Below are 19,310 nucleotides of genomic sequence, written 5' to 3'. Positions count from 1 at the left end.
CACCTGACATCCATCCAGGCACCCAACAGACGTTTAACTCAACATGCTAACTCCTGTCCAGTGCACTTCCCGGCACTGCTGGGGGACACGGAGCACAGCCTCAATCTGAGAGATTAATAGGGCACATCAGGAACTTGTAAGTCACAGTGCAAAATATGCATGGTAAATCTAACGCACAGAATATAACAGTAATCCCAACAAATGTCAGTGGATTAAACTTCCTCATTAAAGTACAGAGACTCAAAAAAAAAAATAAATAAATAAAGTACAGAGACTCGAACTGGAAAATCAAAGTGTGTGTTATATTTTCTACAGTCCATCCTGGAAAACAATCTACCCATCCAGAAACTAGTACAGATTTGAATTAAATAGAGAAATCTCTATTATGCATAAGGACACGGATGCAAACATACACGCATACGTAAAGATGTGTGTGTGCCCGCGTGTGTGTACACGTGCGTGTGGCACATAACACTGCAGTTACAGAAAAAAGCCTTCAGCACACAGCCTTTAAACCCCCAAGGACTAGTCGCCAAAGCAAGGAAGAGAAACGAAGTAAAGAATGCATTCGATTCGAGGTGAAAGCCACAGTCCTATAAATATTTCAATTTAGAAACAGATAATGTTATAAGGGATCTATTTCTCCCATCTGCACAAAACACGCACTTCCAAGCACCCGACATCAAGAACCTGCGAACACAAATCAGCTCATCGGAGAGCCAGCTGCCGCCTTCCGTGGCGGGGAACGTGGCATGACACGCTGCTTGCAACTGCTCGGAGGCAGTAAAAATCAATGTTTCCATTTGTGGCCCATCAAAACATCTCTCTTCTTACCAATTAAGGGATGTACAATTTTTAGGTTCTTTTATTATCAGAACACGCCAACTCCTGGCAATACAGAAATCCCATTAAAAGCCAGGCAGCATATTTATCTCAGGAAATCTGATCGGCTACTGCCGTGGTGACAAGGAATAGAAAGCAAAGAAATGAGAAATATCATTTGGAGCCTTCAATATTATAAGTCATCACACAACCACGGTTACACAGTCAAGCGCCTGTCTCTGAAATTCCTAGTTTACAGTCTCTTTCCTTAATAAAAAAAATTTTTTTAAAAGTGTTCTGAAGGGGGGCGGGGGGAGAAGAACCATCATTCCAGCTTTATCTACTACACCAAATCTCCAGATAATAAGTTACATTCGGCACCACACTTGTGCTACTTTACTTAACACACAATTTAATAGACATATTTAAATTATCCCCTTGTTATTTTTTTTTTTGCCATATTTACTTGGCAGCGCTTTCCATAATAGCTCATCTAATCCACAACTGGAACCACAAACATTACAATGCATTTGATCTCTTTAAATCTGGTACATCCTGTTGACTCAGGAGTAGATAAATCAGAATGTCAACTCTTGGGTTTTTATAAGGCAAAAACCCATAAAGTCATCCAAGAGCATAAATCTGTTTTAAGGAACTGTCACCTCCCCTGCCACCGTCTACTAATGGGAAAGCAAGGTGGCTGCACACAAAAGGGGCAGGGGAGAGGAGGCGCGTGGAGGTGGGGGGGCCCCCCATCCTCTGGGGTCTCAGGGGGTCATGCGGCCAGCCAGCCTGCCCCTCAGGAAGCAAAGAGAGGAGACAGTGGCCTGAAGATGTTGGGGAGCGGGACCGCCTGAAGACCCAGTCCTGGAGGGGCCCTCTGCGTGCTGCATCCGCAGAATCAGGACCACAACACAGGAAGCCCTCCATCCGGCGGGCTTGACTCCCCGCAAGGCACTTTCATTGCTGCATGTCTCAGAAGCTCACACTAGGGGAAAGAGCTAATGGTGCTATCTTTCCATTTGCAGATGAGGAAATAGAGGCTCTAGGGGGTCATCCAAAGCCATGCAGGGGATTTCTGACGTTAAGCAGCGCGCCCTTCCCCCCAGGCCTGAGCTCTCCAAGGCCCAGGAGGAAACAGCTCTGAGGAAGCTGTCCCTCCTGGAGCACCTCTTGGGGTCTCCTCATTCCCGGAGCACCTACTCAGGAAGCCCCTGGGAAATGAATGAATGAATGGCCCTTCCCTCCTCCATGATGGCCCTGCCTGTCCCGTGTCCTGTCTCCATCCAGCCCTGAGTGAGCACAGACGCCACCACCAGCCCTGACTCCCCATCCCAAGGGTACCTCGAGTTTCTAGACACTGTAATCTCTGGGCCTGAACTAAGGTGACCCACTGGTCTCTCCCATCAGCAGGCTGAGGTGGTCATTCTTCTCCACCCAGGCTTCTGGGGCTGGGAAGGACTTCCAGAACACAGACCCTGAAGGCTTTCCTTGCCTCGGCTCCACTCACATCCTCCTGGGGGCTGCCTGGAGCTATCAGAAGTGCACCCCGGGTAAGGGTCCCCTGAGCTGAGCAGTTGTGAGTGGGGACCTCTCACTGAGGGTCACCAAGCCCTGGACTCTCTGGCTGGTTGACAAAGCTCCCCACCTCCCCAGCCTCACGTCCCCCATTGAACAACTCACACCGTCACTGTTTGCTGATGTGCCCACCGATGTGCGCTTGTGCGCTCCTTTGGCCAGGAGGAGCTAGCATTTATTGAGGACTTGCTGCATGCCAGGTACCTTCTGTGTGGGCACTGGTGTCAAGCAAGGCCACCAGGGGCAGTTTTCAGACACAGTTGTGTCTGACTCAGAAGCACCCTGCTACACGGTCTCCCCACATTAGAGACTCAATGAAAACCTGTTGAGAAGTCTGTAAACCCTTCACAATCACATGCTGGGTCCCTGTCCAGGCCCCGGAGGTCCAGTAAGGGCTCTGCTGACCTCACTGACTTATCACTTACCCACAGCCACAGAGACCTTCTTTCAATCCCTTAAAATGCAGGTTTGTCCCGCCAAGGGCTTCACATTCCTGTTCCCTGGTGACTCATCACCCAGCTCAGAGGGCTCACCACAGGCCTGAGCACCAGTATCACTTGGATCCCCAGTACTCCTTCCCCATAGCGCCTTTCCCTTTGCCACCACTGCATTTGACACAATGTTCACTCACGCTTTTGAAGGTTACCTTTCTTCCTCCCCACCTCCCTGTGGCACCCGGAATTTTCCAAAGACATCAGTAGCCACACCTCCCAGTCCACGTGCCCTTTTGTAGTGAGACCCTGCACTCACCCACCAAGAAGAAGGATCTAACTCCCCTCCACAGCTGCCCTTTTGGCTGGCCGCAGTGACTCCCTTAGTATGTAACCGAAGCAATGTTCCAGGATTTCTGAGGCCAGATCAGAAGGACTGCAGCTTCCACAGGGTCTCCTGGTCTCTTGGATAGAACCGAGCTGCCATACCATGAGAAGCCCAAGTCACATGGAGAGAGTGTAGTTCCTCCTGTAGACAGCACCACCAGAGCTCCCAGCTGCCGGCAGCAACTGCCAGCCGGGGGAGTGCACCACCTTGGACATGCAACCCCGACGAGCCTTCAGATGACATCAGATTCAGCTCACTTGGCAACTACATGAGAAATGCCAAGTGGGACCACCAACCAGGTCCACTCACAGAGCTGTGTGAAATAGTAATCATTGCTTTAGGCCATTGAGTTTTAGGGTGGTTTGTTACAGTGTAATGGACAGCTGGAATGCTCCCTGCCCAGACCACAAGCTCCATGAAGGCAGAAGCTCTGTTGGTGCTCAGTACTGTCTCCCCAGACCCTGGTACAGACAGACACACGGTGGGGGGCTCAATGTTCAATGAATGAAAAAAATCGGTTTCAAAGAAACATGTCTCCAAATATCAACACACACGACGATTAGGTATCATTGAGTTGAACCACACGAAGTTGCTATCTTCATGAGTCAAAGAAGCTGAATATTGGCTCACCTCAAATGGTTCAGCCTAACATATGATGGGGCCCTCTGGCCTGCCAGCTTCTTCCTCAAAGCAGGAAGAAGAGGATCATCTAGACTGGTGGACCCCACTACACCACATCTGTACACCTCACTGTCCCTGAGCCCAAGGTATGGGTTTGAGGAACTTTCTATGAGCAAAGAGAGGAGTAACAAAACCATGTTGATTTGCCACTTTTCATCAGAAAGCAGTGAATTGTCCCACCCTAAGCAGCCTCACTGAACCACTACCCATGAGAAAGGGCTTTCATTCAAGATGACAATCCGAGGCCAGTGGAACCCTACAGAAAGAGTGCGCAGCAAGAGATGTTCAGCAAGAAAAGTGGACCCCCATCCTCTTGAGGGAAGAGGCAGGAGAAACCGAGTCAGGGATACAAGGAGGTGGCTCTGCCTACCCTCTTCCACACCCTCACCCCCCGAGTGATGCTGACCAAAGTAGGAGCATTTCTGGTACTGTTCTACGCTCACATCCCATGCCCTCATCATGGGATGATGCATACCCTTATGCAAAGGGTTGGTCTCCCCACTCTGCAGATGGGAAAGCCAAGGCTCAGGACCACAGACAAGTCACACACACTGGGAAGGGTAGAGGTTGCACTCAAACCCACACCTCCTGACTACAGATCTCTACTCTTAACCACTGCATGGGAAGGCAAAAAAGGGATGTCTGTGAAAGGGCTGAGCAAGGGACAGCTGGCTGAGCCTTGTGCCAGGAGAAAGGGAAAGGGGATCAGCCCCAGGGGGGTGAGGGCAGGCTGCCCGCAGGCGACCAGGTCTGGGAACTGGACGTTTCCTACCTTCTCAGCGAGGCTTCTGGAGCTCATGAGTCAGGGCTGGTGGGGCCTAGCCACCCCCAGGGGCCAGCTGAGGGCAGCTCAGTCTGAGAACGCCAGTAAAGGTCTCCTGCCTCTGGCCCCAGCGCCCAGCCAACATGAGGGACCTAAGTAAGAAGGGCAACCCTCCTCTTCCTGGCAGGGACTGTGAGGATCAGCTTGCCAGCAGCGAGTCCCAGGCACCCTGAGGACCAACCAGGGACCACTGGGAGTCCCACCTCTGGGGCCCCAGGGCTGAGTACCTGCCCAGTGGAGGCAGGAAGCTGGAAGAAGCCCCATAAGCCAAGGAGAGAGGAAAAAGGGCAGAGCTTGGGCAGCCCAGGTGGCTCAGTGGCTTAGCGCCGCCTTCAGCTCAGGGCCTGAGCTGAAGACCCGGGATCGAGTCCCACGTCCGGCTCCCTATATGGAGCCTGCTTCTCCCTCTGCCTGTATCTCTGCCCCCCACCTCTGTCTCTCATGAATAAATAAATCAAATCTTTAAAAGGGGAGGGGCAGAGCTTGAGAGCCATGAGATACACCAGTGCCAATAATCACACATGTTCATTCATTCTTTCCTTCATTCATCCCACAAACACATATTGAGTATCTACTGAGTGCAGGCATCACATGCACACACTTGCTACAACACACAGGGTGCTCCCCAGTCTTATTCATCTTGAAGGCCTCAAAGCCCACACAAAGCCAGCTCAACAAATATGGGGGTGGTGAATGAGTGAACATATGAATCCATGAATGCTGAAAGGGAGATACAAGGGTAAGTGCCGGCAGCCAGAGCCAGCGTGAGTTAGGGGCCCAGATCCCAGTCTTAGCTCCAGCATCCCCACCACACCCCTGAGTGACCTTGAGCAAGTCCCTTCTCCTGCCTGACAATGATCTCTTGTCAGTAAAGAGCCCAATCATGATAGACATGACAGGTGGAGGGGAGGCTCACCCAAATGGATGCCCGTGGATGCAAAGATTGTGTGCACAGCTGCACACTTATATGTGCAAGGCCAGGAGCCCTGTGGGGTTTGGAGAAGCCCAGAGGAGGCTGAGGCTGGGCAGGTGCAGAGAGGCAAAGGTGCACGGCAAGGGTGCAGGGGAACAGAGAGCAAAGCAAAGCCAGGAGCGGAGCCAGGGGACAGTGGGAAGGCAGGGGAGTTGGCTTCCGGACGACCAGAGTCCCCCCAACCAAACCCTTCTCATCCCCTCTCCCAAGAAGACTCGGATGGGAGGCAGCACCATCCACCCCTGCAGAAATTGAAACCACTGGATAGTGACTTCCAGGTACACCCAGGGCTCAGCCAGGGAGCCCTAATAACTGTACAGGAAGCACAGGGAATGGCAGCGCAGGGGTCCAGCAGGGCTGATGGGCCAGGTTGCTGCAGTGAGGATCCCCATCAAGCAATGACACACAAGCAGCAGACAGCTGGAGTCACACTCCGGAGACCGTCAGGACGACACAAAGAAGGGAAAAGAATCACAGACTGCGGAGCCAATGTGTCTGGGTTCAAATCCACATGCTGGGGGACCCTGGATAAGTCCCTTACCCTCTCTGAGAAAAATCCAAGGAAGTTAAATTATGTTAATGAGGTAATATTATACAAAGCCTGATACCTGGCCTGCAATAATCCTGGAGAAGAGCATAGCCACGATCACTGTCTTATTATTGTTCTTATCGCTCAAACCAATGCTGGTAGCATCATGTCTCACACAGGAGCTGGAGACACAAGGGGAGTTCTAGCCAGCCTCAGGCTCCTGAGGATGCAGAATGTCTGGGTACAGGGCCACCCAAAGACACAAAAATGTCGATATAGAGAAGAAAATCCCCCGGAGCAAGAGAGGAAAGTCCTGGGCTCCCGTCCAGGCTCCCCCCCTTCCACGCCGTGTGACCTCAGTAAGTGACAAGCCCACCTCCTCCAGGAAACAGCGTGACCTCCACTGGGGGGGTCAGTCCCAGCCACCACCCCCCCATCCCAGGGCTGACAGTGTAGACATGTTTACTTTAGAAAACACAAGCCAGTTTTCCTGTGCTCCCCACCTGGATGTAGTTGGGGGGCTCCCAATAGAATTCATAGTCTAGGAGGGTATCTACCATTTCCAAAGCGTTTTTCCTAGAGCAACATTTTTCTTTAATAGAGAACGCATACTCCATCCTAACAGCCTGCCTATCTCCTAAGGAAAAAAAAGGGTTTTACTAGCGGCGTGTTCCCTGGGGCCAAAGCAGAAGGAAGCACTTCCAGAACCTGGGCGCTAGGTCAAACCCCTGGCTTAACCTGAGCTCGCTGTCTGGGCTCTGCCTGCAGAGAAGGGCACGGTGTCTGTGAGCACTTTCTCATGCACGCCTGGGCTGGTGGGATGGAGGACGGGAGGGGCTGGGCCTGGGCCGGGCAAGGAGCCTGCCAACCCCAATTAGACACTCGGCTTGTGCATCCAGTGCTGGCCCCAAATTCCACGAGGCAGCCACTATTTATCTTCAGATTTAAAATATCTGCAGTGCAGGCAGCAGGGTAACATTTAACACTCAGCCTAAAGGGTCCCCTTGGCAGCAGAGCTGTAGGCAAATATTTTAACACATAATTTGCTGTCCAAGTTCCGCTTCTTAAATAAGGAAGCAACTTCCGGATGGCTGTCTGGGGGGGCGCCTGTTGCTCCCCTGTCAGTGCTGACGGCTCTGTGAATGGAATTTCAAAGCCACGGTCAGTCAGACGCCGAACCTGACCTGGGCTGCACCACACAAGCCTTGCATGCTGGGATAACCCACTCTGGTTGACGACGCAGGACTGGGTATCGGGCCTCCCTCTCCGCAGGCCCATGGCTGACCACACAAATGACTGCAACCTTCCTGAGGATGTCTCTTGAGTTGTCAGGAACTCTAGAACCTGAGCCCAAAATGATTACAGCAGTGTAGAGGATGGTAATCACTTCCCTCAGACCAAACCTTTTCATTCATTTGCATCCCTTACTCAGTGATCCGTGGCCCCACAAAGGAGATGTTACCATTGTGCCTATTTTACAGATGGCAAAACGGAGGTTCAAATGGCTGAGAGAGCTCCTCATTCCCCATCACTCAGCCCATGAGCGGGCCAACGCTCACAACTCCAGTGCCCTCTACTGTTATACGAATGAGTAGATCTGTGGAGGAGGCTGGGGCAGCCAGACACCCACCCAAGGGGCTGGCCCCTGCTCAGATGCTCTACATGGTCACCATACACAAAAGTGACACCCAATACAGATACATCAACTGACTTTTAAAAAAAGAAGAAGAAGAAGGAAATCCATGTTTTTATGTGAAATCTCTTAATTTTTAAATGTTGACTTCAAGTTTTAGGAAGTGCGATGTGGACAAAACAATAGGCACAGCCTGGGGCAGGGGGGGCGGGGGAGGGTTGTCCAAGGCAAACACAAGCAGTGCAGACGGAGCCCAGGGCCCTGCCATGAAGGATGTGCAGCAGGAGCCCTGAGCCCAGGACACTCTGCTCCATCCTCACCAGACAGGAAGGTTGTTAGCTGGGCAACGACGGAAGCGTCCCTTCCCTGGAGATTTAGAACCTGCATTCCAGTCCACTCCCATGTGACCTCAGTGGCTTATACATCTGGGCCTTGTTCTCCTCACCTAAAAAATGGGATGATATCACTTCCTCCTGCTCAGGTGGCCCCAGGTCTCTGCCACCTGGGCCCTGGTGGGCAGCAAGCTCCCCAAGAGCTGAGCTCAAACGCCCCACATGTCAAGTCAGTCAACAAACGTTTCCTGAGCACCTGCTGCACGCCCGCTGCTGTTCTAGGCGCTGTGCGTGCATCACAGAATAAAGCACGGCTGCGTGCCCGGGTGAGGCCGACATTCCATCAAGAGCACTTTGCCCTTTAGGGGTAAGTGCGCGCAGCACGAATGCATGAGCGCCCTCCCGGAGGGTGTGCAGTGCGGAGCCCAACCCCAAAGGCAGAGAGAGGAGGCGGCTGCCCCCAGACCCGGCTCCCTGCCACGATGGGTGAGGGAAGGAGCAGAAAGAAAAGGTGGCAGAGGTCAGGAGCGGAGGACAGAGGGGCAGAGCAGGAAGGAGAGAAAAAGCAATCACAAGCACCCCCACCAAAAAGGGGGGGTTATATTTTTCCAGCAAGTCGTTAACAGTGTCACTCCTCCGAGCCTCACCATCTTAATAAAACTGATCTCGCCGCATGCAGTAATGAAGAGCGGTCGGACAAAGCCACCCTGGAACCATGAAAATTGTGCGCTGCTACCTCCTCGTGACCTCCTGAGGCTGTGACCACTCTGCCCTCTCCGTGCTGTCATGTTTGGTCTCCCGACGGCCGCTGGGAAGGAGGAGATGGAGGAGCGGCCGGAGGTGGGCAGGGGAGGGAGGCAGCGGGGCAGCGTGGGGAGCTCGATAAATCCAGCTAATTTGTGGCCTGCCCGTGGCCTGGCGCTCCTAATTGCTCCCGGTCCTGGAGCAAGACTCAAGGCGAGGATGCTGGGGGACAAATCACCCCCTGGCGGCCACGGCAGAGAGAGGAGCCCCTTGTGGGGAAGAGGAGGGGAACGGGGGGAGGGTGTGTACCCCAAAGACTGGACCAGTGGCTCAGTGTCCAAGGCAAACACAAGCAGTGCAGATGGAGCCCAGGGCCCTGGGGCCACGCCGAGGTCACTGGGGGACCCCAGCAAGCCGCACCCCCTCCCTGGACCTCGGCTGCCCCCATCTGGGAATTGAGGCATGGACCGTGGAACAGCAATTTCTAAAACAGAGCACCTTAGTGACTCATCACCGTGCCAAGGGCAGACCCGAGGGCAGAACCCCGATGCACCAAAGGAAGTCCACTCTGTCCACGTTAGACCCTGGGACCCCACAGAGAGGTGTTTTCTGGCTCCACTCTAAAACCAGAACATGTCCAAAAGCTCACTAGCCAACTCCTCCTCACTGTCCATGCCCCAAAGCTCAGGGAACCTTCACCCCCACAGGCTGGCCACCCAGGAGCTCAGGACACTCCCTGGGCACCTTTTGCTCCTGCTCTGGTCACAACAGCCATGGCCCTTTCTTTGCAGGATACCTGACCGTCTCCTCCTGGGTCGGGGAGTAGACCCCAAGTGGCCAGGATCAACAAGAGTCTAGCTCATCTTGCACCCCCTCCCCCACCCGCAGGCAGCATAGAGCCGGGCACATAGCAGGTGCTCAATAAATATTTGTGGGGTGAACCAGTGAACAAAACCACCTGGAAGGGCCCTTCCTACTCTAACACTCAGACATGCAGCCACAGGTCTGGGCATCACTGGGGAGGGTCAAAAATGGGAGCAAATCCAGGAACAGACCCCCGGTCCTGCTCTCTGCCCTAAGACACAGAGGGTGGCAAGGATACCCTGCCCTCAGTCCTCAGGAGCCACCCACCCAGGCTCCCGGGCTGCCGCTGTAACCCAGAGGCCACTGCCAGCCCCTTGCCAGTGACTGACCCAAGTCTCCCATCCTGGCCCAGGAGCCCAGGAGCCACAGTGGAAAAGCTGTGTAAAGCCTTTAAAAATTAACAAGTTTCTGGGCATGGAGACAGCCTGGTGTGCAGCAGCGTTCCAGGGAATACTGAAATAGCGCCTGGAGGACCAGGAGCGTGTCTGATGGAGTGGTTCTTACCATGTTGTTGCTACTGAGGGAGAAGCCAAATGGTAGCATGCTCAGCTTGCAAGCAGCCGGTACCACTGAGCCTCCGCCCAGGCCCTGCACTCCTCCAAGGGCCCAGGCGAGCAGTGAGCCTCTCCAGGAGACCACAGAAGTCCCTCCCCACTTAACCTTATCCACCCGCTAAGGCCCGCCAGCTTTCCACGAATTTCCCTCCGGCCCACAAAAGGGTGTCAAGTCCCACAAGTGAGCTGTAAGACATTCCAGAAGAGTCTCCAAGCAAACCTAGATCCTAAGACAGCTGATAGAACAAAGCCAACGGCCCACACACAGTTGAGGGGCCTCGGCATGAATATGGCCAACCCTTCCCAAGGGGAGCCCCCTTCCCAGGAGATGGATTTTATTTTTTTTAAGATTTTATTTATTTATTCACCAGAGACATAGAGAGAGAGAGAGAGGCAGAGACACAGGCAGAGGGAGAAGCACGGAGGGAGGCTCCCCACGGGGAGCCAGATGCAGGACTCAGTCCCCGAACCCCAGGATCACGACCTGAGACAAAGGCAGATGCTCAACCCCTGAGCCACCCAGGCGTCCCCCCAGGAGATGGATTTAAACAGGCAGTGCACTGGGCCCATACCCATCCAGGAGAACAGGACCTGTGTGGCGCCTGTGACTCTTGAAGAAACATTCCCACACAATGAGGAACAGAGAGACCTGGAGAGAATTAACCACAGATCAAAGGTCAAGTGGGCAGCGCAAAAGAAACTTCCAGACCCACCCCAGGGGCCTGGCTGCCTCCTCCGCCATGGCCAATATCCGCGTGATCTATATGCACACGCACACCCGCACCCCATCACCACCCCCCCGCTCATCCTCAAACCATCACTTAACTCGGATTTCAAACTGCTCGCGATGTTCTTTAGTCAACATGAAGCAGAAACCTTTTATTAAATGCTGCTAATTTTTTATTGATCACACTGTGAATCATTTCATTTTCCATTACCACAAATGTCTCCTATCAGGGCTCCACGATTCTGCTTCTTTATTCCGTTCTCAAGCAACTTGTCACTTTTAATCAGTTTTCGGTTTCAGTATTGCTCAAAAATTAGAAAGCGGGGCTCTCTGTATCATTACTGCTTTTGTTTAAAGAAAAAAAAAAAGTTTCCATACAGGAAAGGTTATTATACTTGGAATAAATATACATGAATCAAATTCAAATGAAATTCCTCCCTGACTCTAACCAATTTTAGCATTAGCTTTTATAATTTTTTTAGGTTTATTTTCACGGGAAGACTGTTCATAATTATTGCTCGTGCTCTCCCAAAACACTTATGTTACTAAAGTGTGAAATGTCTTCTAACACAAAGACAGATCTCTGGGAAGTAATTACAGAAATGCATTCAGGGGCAATAATTCTATATTAGCTGTCAGCAGCAGACATCCTCTGAAAGGCACTTGTTATGAAGGAATTATTTGTGTTACCATTGAAGGCATGGCAGGCAGGCCCAAACTGAAAGGCTGCGTCCGACCAGAAACACGGGCCTCCTCATCGAGGGTCAAATTAAGTTTAAATCATTACCTTGAAGCCAAGCAAACGCGTACCTGACTGTCTATTGTGGAGACGGTTTTGAGACGCACTCGAGCACGACGTGGTCTTCCCGTTGCCAGTGTGGCGCAATTACCCTGAGTCTCAAAAGGATTCTGCTGGGAGCTTGTCACAATAGGGAGAGAGGAGGTGGCAGGGTGTCTATTAAATGCTAACTCATGTCACCAAACAGAATTTTCAAGAATTATAAATTGCCGAGATGTCTCGCAGCTGACCCCCTCGCGTTAAGAAGAGCCCAGAATATTACCAGGAAAGTGCAAGAATTTGCATCAAAGGCAGGAGAGGACTCTCTGTGGGGAACCCAAGGGGCTGAGGCTGAGGGGACCGAGGGGACTGGGACCCAGAGGATTATCTCCTTGCCCCCACCCAGAGGATTATCTCCTTGCCCCCACCCAGAGGATTATCTCCTTGCCCCCACCCAGAGGATTATCTCCTTGCCCCCGTGGAAGGGACAGGTGGGGTTTGGGTGGCTATACCGGCTCCATCTGGGGCAGACAGCCCACGATGAGGACAGGTGGAAGCAGCATTGGAGGGAACTAGGAGACGGCCTGCATTGTCCCCTAAATCCAGGCATGACATTGGGTCAGTCCAGTCATCTCGCATCTCTGAGCCTCAGCTTCCCCACCTGTAACAACATCCTGCATCGACACCAATTCAAGGATATTAGATGAACAAATGGAAGCAAAGAAAGTGCCGTGTTAGCCCCTCCTGCTCCAGGCTGGTTCTCCTACCTGTAAAACAGCAGGATTGGTTCTAGGAGCCATTCACAGACCCACCTGGCCTCTGAGAGCCGGGAAAAAGCTTCGGGAAAAGAGCAGAGTATCTTCCCACATTCAACGGGGCCCACAGACACCTCCGGGGATCTAGTTGAGATGAGCCTCAGTTTCCCGATGAACCTCAGTGTCCCACCTCTAAAAAGCATACACAGATCACTGCCCTCGGTGGTACTCGTGAATCAGACAGAGAGACAGAGACTTAGGGCTCTTTAATCTGCTCACTCACTATTGTTTCCAAAGAGACTGGCACTTTCTTTTCTTTCTTTTTTTCTTTTTTTTTTTTTTTTGAGAATTTTTATTTATTTATTCATGAGAGACACAGAGAGAGGCAGAGACACAGGCAGAGGGAGAAGCAGGCTCCCTGTGGGGAGCCCGATACAGGACTTGGTCCCAGGACCCAGGGATCACAACCTGAGCCAAAGGCAGATACTCAACCACTGAGCCACCCAGGTGCCCCGAGACTGGCACTAAGACAGCTCAGGGCAAAAGGCAGAAGAGCCACTTCCTCTAACAGCTTGGGGCCAGGCTACCCTCAGCAGTGCCCATGGTGAGCTGCCCAGGCCCAGCCCCACACCCTCACCTTCTCTGGGGACAGCCTCTCCATTCTCCTTTTGAGGCTCACAAAGGGCTGGATGCACCCCAAGCCGCAGGGGCAGGCCCAAGACCCAGACCCAGCCAGTCAGCAGTGGTCACGTGACCCAAGCAAGGCTACGGCAACAATGCAATACCATGGCATTTTCTGGAACTACAGGGAAAGAAGTTACTTGAAGTGACAAGAGGGAGAGCAGAGCAGATGGTCGGACGAGAAGAGGGGCAAAAGGTGCATGAGCCATGCCCTCTAATCCAGTCATTCCACATCAAGCTTTCCATGCTAGAAACTTCTGTACCTCAGTTCCCTGTGGGACGTCCACCTCAGAATGGTTTAGAAGAGCCAAAAGAGTTCGACAGCATCAACATTTCCATGAAGGAGACAGATGATAGATGAAGGGGTAGTACAATCACACAGCGGACCCCAAGCCACAAGTAAAACCATGAAGAGGGAGCCACACGTATCAGCAAGGATTAATCTTCAGAACATGACTTCGAGAGAGAGAAAGAGAGTAGCTAAAGATAAACCATGGTAAAAATAAATAAATAAATAGTAGAGATAAACTATGGTAATATGGTACAAAATACGACAACATTTACGGCATTTACGGAAAGTTTAAAACATGTGCCAATAACATTTCTATTCCCTCCACACGTATTTCGAGAAGGAAGCCATACAGGGACGTGATAGATGCCAAGTCCCAGAAAGAGGGAGAAAAAAGTAATTGGGAGCTCCACGGGTGGCCTGTGACCTGTCCCTCAAACTGAAGGGTTCATCCTGGGGGAGTGTTACTCTTTTCCATATCTGAAATACTGTATAATTAAAAAAAAAAAAAAAAAAACTATTGCTGAATAGTTGGCGTTCGGATGGTGAATGAACTGGAGAGCTGTAGATAGAGAAGGCTCCTGAGAAAGGAGTCAATGCCATCCACAGCTTTTGCAGAATTAAACACCCGTGGGATTGTTTCCAGGATCACATGGCACGTTAGTGGGAGCGCCACAGCTAGTCCTTGGGTCTGTTAGCCCTACCTCAACCCTCTGCTCCTTCCCTACACCCAGTGTGATACTGGTGGAGGAGGGAGTTTCTAGCTTGAGGCAATAAATGGCAGGTAAGGACTTGGTTCTAGTGGAGCAGGAACATCTGTCTTATTCACTGTGGAATCCCAGCACCTGGACTAGCGCCTGGCACATAGTAGGTGCTCAATAACGATTTGCAAAGTGAATGAATGAATGAACGAATGAATGGACGGATGGATGAAGACAGGGCTAAATGAAAGTTGTGCACATCCATTCCTTAAAGCAGGCCTCTTGGACAAGATCCCTTGCTGGACAAACACCAAGTTAGTCATTTTTAAGCAAACGCAGATTTTTCACCTCCCTGTCAAAAAAAAAAAAAAATCAGCACTCCAACTCTGACTTCTCACCAATCTTCTGACCCTCCTATGGGTAGGCTGAGATTGTGAGTCACGGCTGAGTCTGGAAAACCACCTTTGGGGAGATGAGAATGGAAAACAGTCTAATTTAAGGAGGAGCCAGGTACTGCCTAAAATGCATCGCTGGCCCCCTTCCATGAGCACACATCGCATGGAAAAAATTACTCCAACTCTCTCTATAGGAAAGCGTCTGATGGCTGGGCGGACCAAAGGAGCTGGTTGCTAAGAAATCACACCAGGCAACGTCAGATGATCACTTGCTACAGTCAAGACATGGTCAGGGTCAGAGTTCAAAACCGTGTGTGGAAATCTTTCCAGCAAAGCCCTTTCTCTATTCAGGGAGAAGAGGAAAAGAGGCCACCTTGTCAGGCACCCACTGTGACCTCTGCCCTAAGAGGCTGGTACTATCCCTGCCTCAGTTACAGATGGGGAAACTGAGACCCAGAGAGAAGGTCACACAGCCAGTGGGTGGCAGAGCAGGGATTCCAATTTCCAAGAGATGGGTGCTCCACACCTGAGCATGAATGGGCTTCCCCAGGTACCCACCTCTGAGATCTTCTGTGTTCACCCCTCTAGTGCAGAAAGGGGTGAACAGTGAAGTCTACGCCACGGCTCGACCACAGCCTGCGGGGACAACGCCGAGTTTCCATATAGTCCCGGTACTGCCTCCTAGCATCACTGCATTAAATTAAGAGATGAAGCAGGTGAATTGACACCTCTTTCTCTTTTTTAAGATTTTATTTATTGGGGCAGCCCCAGTGCCTCAGTGGTTTAGCGCAGCCTTCAGCCCAGGGCCTGATCCTGGAGATCCCGGATCAAGTCCCACGTCGGGCTCCCTGCATGGAGCCTGCTTCTCCCTCCTCCTGTGTTTCTGCCTCTCTCTCTCTCTCTCTCTCTCTCTCTCTCTCTCTGTCTCTCATGAATAAATAAATAAAACCCTTAAAAAAAAAAGATTTTATTTATTTGTTTGAGAGAGGAAGAGAGAACCCAAGCTGGGAGAGGCAGAAGGAGAGAGAGGGGACACTCCCCGCCACGGAGGGAACCTGATGCGGGGTTCAATCTCAGAACTCCAGGATCACGACCTGAGCAGAAGGCAGACACTTCACCAACTGAGCCACCCAGGCCCCAGTCACCGCCTTCTTAAGCCAGGACACCACCCAGATGGGTGACCAGTAGCACTAAGACCCACCAAAGATATGGACACCAGGGAGTGGGACCCCAAAGACACCTCAGCTAAGGTGGGCACAGGGACCCCAACACGGAGGCAGGAAAGACCAGAGCAGTCCAGAAATTCCCAAGCTGGTACTCTACCCAAACTTCCCAAAGGAACCCACATTTCCCGACCTCGGGGCTGAAGCCAAGAGGATATCAGCCCAGCCAGGGCTCCCCGCACCTGGCTTTCTCCCACCACCGCCTCTGTATTTCTGAGTATCTCTCCTTCCCACAAAAAAAGGAAGCCCTGCTCTTATTTCTGATCACAAAGACGACAGCCACCGAAGGACAACGTCGGACAGACAAGCATAAAGAAAAGTCAAAATCACCTGCAATCTCAGCGCCCAGAGGTCCGCACTGCGGCCACTGTGAGGAACAAGGTGTATCATTCACAGACAGTCGCAGCAATCATCTCCTAAAACTAGGATCCTGAGCCACACACCAACGTGTAACCTTTCTACACACTCTGTCCTGCTGAACCCTGAGCCTCGACGATCGCTTCCAGGGATGGTTTTGAGTCTGCCTTTAAAGCTTCATCTAGAAGGAACTGCAAAGGTTCCCGGCTCCTCCTTAAATACGAACAAGTCCCAGTAAATGAACTGGGGTGAGGGGTGGGGGGGATTTTTCTTAGAACACATTTCCTTGCTCTGCAAATGGGTTTACCCCATGAGTTTGCATTGGAAGATTCTACGAGCATGCATGGGTTTCTGGGGGTTCAGGTCAAAGGGCCACCTGGTTGGCATCACCTGGAAGCAGGGCCCGTTAAAATGCAGATGACACACCAGCAGCCACTCTCTGAATATGGGGCTCAGAAATCTGTATTTCTCCTCTGGGGTGCCTGGGTGGCTCAGTCAGTTAAGCATCTGACTTCAGCTCAGGTCATGATCCCAGGGTCCTGAGATAGAGTCCCACGTCAGGCTCCCTGCTCATCAGGGAGTCTGCTTCTCCCTCTGCCTCTGCCTCTCCTCTGCTCATGTGCTCACACTCTCTCTCTTTCTCTCTGTCAAATAAACAAATAAAATCTTTTTTAAAAATAAATAAATAGGGCAGCCCGGGTGGCTCAGCGGTTTAGCACTGCCTTCAGCCCAGGGCGTGATCCTGGAGACTCTGGATCAAGTCCCGCATCGGGCTCCCTGGGTGGAGCCTGCTTCTCCTTCTGCCTCTGCCTCTGCCTCTCTCTGTATCTCTCATGAATGAATAAATAAAGTCGATAGATAGATAGATAGATAGATAGATAGATAGATAGATAAACAGCCTCCAAACATCCATCACTAAATACTGTCCAAGTATATTTAAAACGGAATGGAAATAATCATGCTTCTGCAATATAATTTCTCAATCACCACACTGGACCAGAAGGCTGACTCCCCACAAAGAGAACCTGCTCTGTGCTTCAGCGTGGGGTCAGGTCTGTGGGACGGGCACGTTCCCAGGGCTTGGCCGCCTTCTCTTCAAAACCTTCCAGGCCCAGCACTTCCCACTGCACCTGTGCAGAGGACAAGAGGCGTGCGGTGGACAGCGTGGGCAGCCAAGCTTGAAGGGAAAGCTGCCCTCAGCCTGTGACCCTGCACAGGGGCCCGAGAGCCCCATCTGGCTGTCACTCACACGTGTGCACGCACGCACACACGCACACACACGCACACTCTACTGCTCAGGGGAGTCCAGACGGGGCCTCTTCCTCACACCCACCGATCCCAGGGAAAAGACCAGCAAATGCCTACTCTGGGAATTCTCAGTGGGCGGCTTCCTCTCTTCTCTCCACCAACCAACAAAGGAGGTTTTCAGCTGGTAGGCATGAAACCGGGATGCCTCCTGGCTTTTGTCACTAACAGCGAAGCACCGGGGCCAGGAGGGTTTCCGGGAAGCCCCTCATTGTCCTGTCCTTGAGGGCGCCCAGGTGGGGGAAGTGAGCTGGAGGTTTCTGGGAAGCGAGCTCCTCTGGGATGGGCCTTTCCCCCTCTCCACCAGCTGCCGACTCTGAATCACAGAAGAACGGCGCTGGCACCCGCAGCCACACGAAGACGGCCATGGACCCCAGGGCCAGCCCATGATCCTCTCCAGCAGAGACACATAGGAGCATTTAAGATACATCCGCTTATTCACAAAACATTTCCCAAGACCTGCGATGTGCTGGTGATGTGTCACTGTCCTCAGACACAGCAGGGCAAGATGAAGACATACCTTCCACTGGGAGAAAGAGGCCAGATACATAGAGAAACCATCCTTTCCACCCGCGATAGCACTTTGAAGGAGATGGAGAAGTGGGACGGGGTGGGGAAAGGCCAGCTCTAGTAGGGTGGGGGTTCTCGCGGGGTGGGAGCGCTGAGCTGCCACGGATGAGCAGGGACCAGCCGGTCAACACACAGAGAAGAGTATTCGGAGGCAAAGGGGCATCAAGCCCAAGGGAGCCAGAGGGGATAGAGAATCGGGTCCCTCAAAGAACCCAAGGATGCCTGTCTATCAACAGCACAGCCTACAGAGAGCAGCCCTAGGCCTGGGGAAGGCCCAGCACACTGGGCCCAGTATCATCAAGTCCTGGATCAGACAGTGACTGGGAAAGAGCCTAGAACCAAAGCTAATATCCTGATTCGGGGCAGACAAGAAAAATCCAGGCTGAAGACAGATTGAAGGTGAATGCGTACAAATGAAAGACTGAGAACCTCCATACTATAGATCGACTTGGTCCTGCATCTCATTGGCAAACATTTCAAACGTCAGAGTGCTGTGTTAGCAGGATACACTCTGCAGGCTCTGTGCAAAGCACCTCGGCCGGGCCACAGGCTGTGAGGTCAGAACTTGTTTCGAAACTCACCGTTTCCACGGCCAGATGAGTTTTCTGGTTTATGAAAGCTGGGATTGTACTGAAAACCATGCTGGTATTCCAAGGGTCAAGAGAGAAAGTAACAGCGCCACACGTGCATGGGCCTCTGCTTACCAAGATAATGATGGGATTGGCCACAACAGCCCAGCTGTTGCTAGACCTGGAGGTGGGGGCTGCCTATCCAGGCAGGCACTGGAGTCACAATCTTGGAACTCTTAAACCACTGACTTTAGCCTTGGAAAGATGCCACCAAGTGGGACACCAAGGAGGCTTCTGCAGCCCCCTGGGGGCAAGGATCTTAGCCAGGACCCCAAGCAAGGAGGTAGCAAATTAAGATCAGCAAGTTTATCTCAGGACCCCTAGTCCTACCCAGCCAAGCTCTCAGAGCCATGTCAGGGGGCTTAGCTCCAGATCAAGCCCCTAAAGAAGAACACTAAACGGAGGGGCCATACCCATGTGACAATGTTTTCCACCCTGCCCATGATGCATTGGCCTGGGAACCCAAGAACTTGGACTGCTGGCTGTGACGTAGCCCAGGAAGATATCTGAAGAGGTGGCCCAGGTGCATCATCCAGCTTCCCTGGACC

At 52.1% G+C, this 19,310-nt stretch overlaps 1 protein-coding gene across 6 annotated transcripts in view; it reads right to left on the bottom strand.

The window, feature by feature from the left end:
- The window catches only part of ZNF423 (zinc finger protein 423), a 344,771-nt gene that overhangs the window by 222,807 nt on the left and 102,654 nt on the right, over nucleotides 1-19,310 (bottom strand). The window lies entirely within an intron of this gene.

The sequence above is a fragment of the Vulpes lagopus genome, chromosome 8 (genome assembly GCF_018345385.1).
Source record: "Vulpes lagopus strain Blue_001 chromosome 8, ASM1834538v1, whole genome shotgun sequence".
Classification (NCBI taxonomy): Eukaryota; Metazoa; Chordata; class Mammalia; order Carnivora; family Canidae; genus Vulpes; species Vulpes lagopus.
The sequence above is the reverse complement of the archived record's forward strand: the minus strand, read 5'-3'. Positions and strand labels throughout refer to the sequence as shown.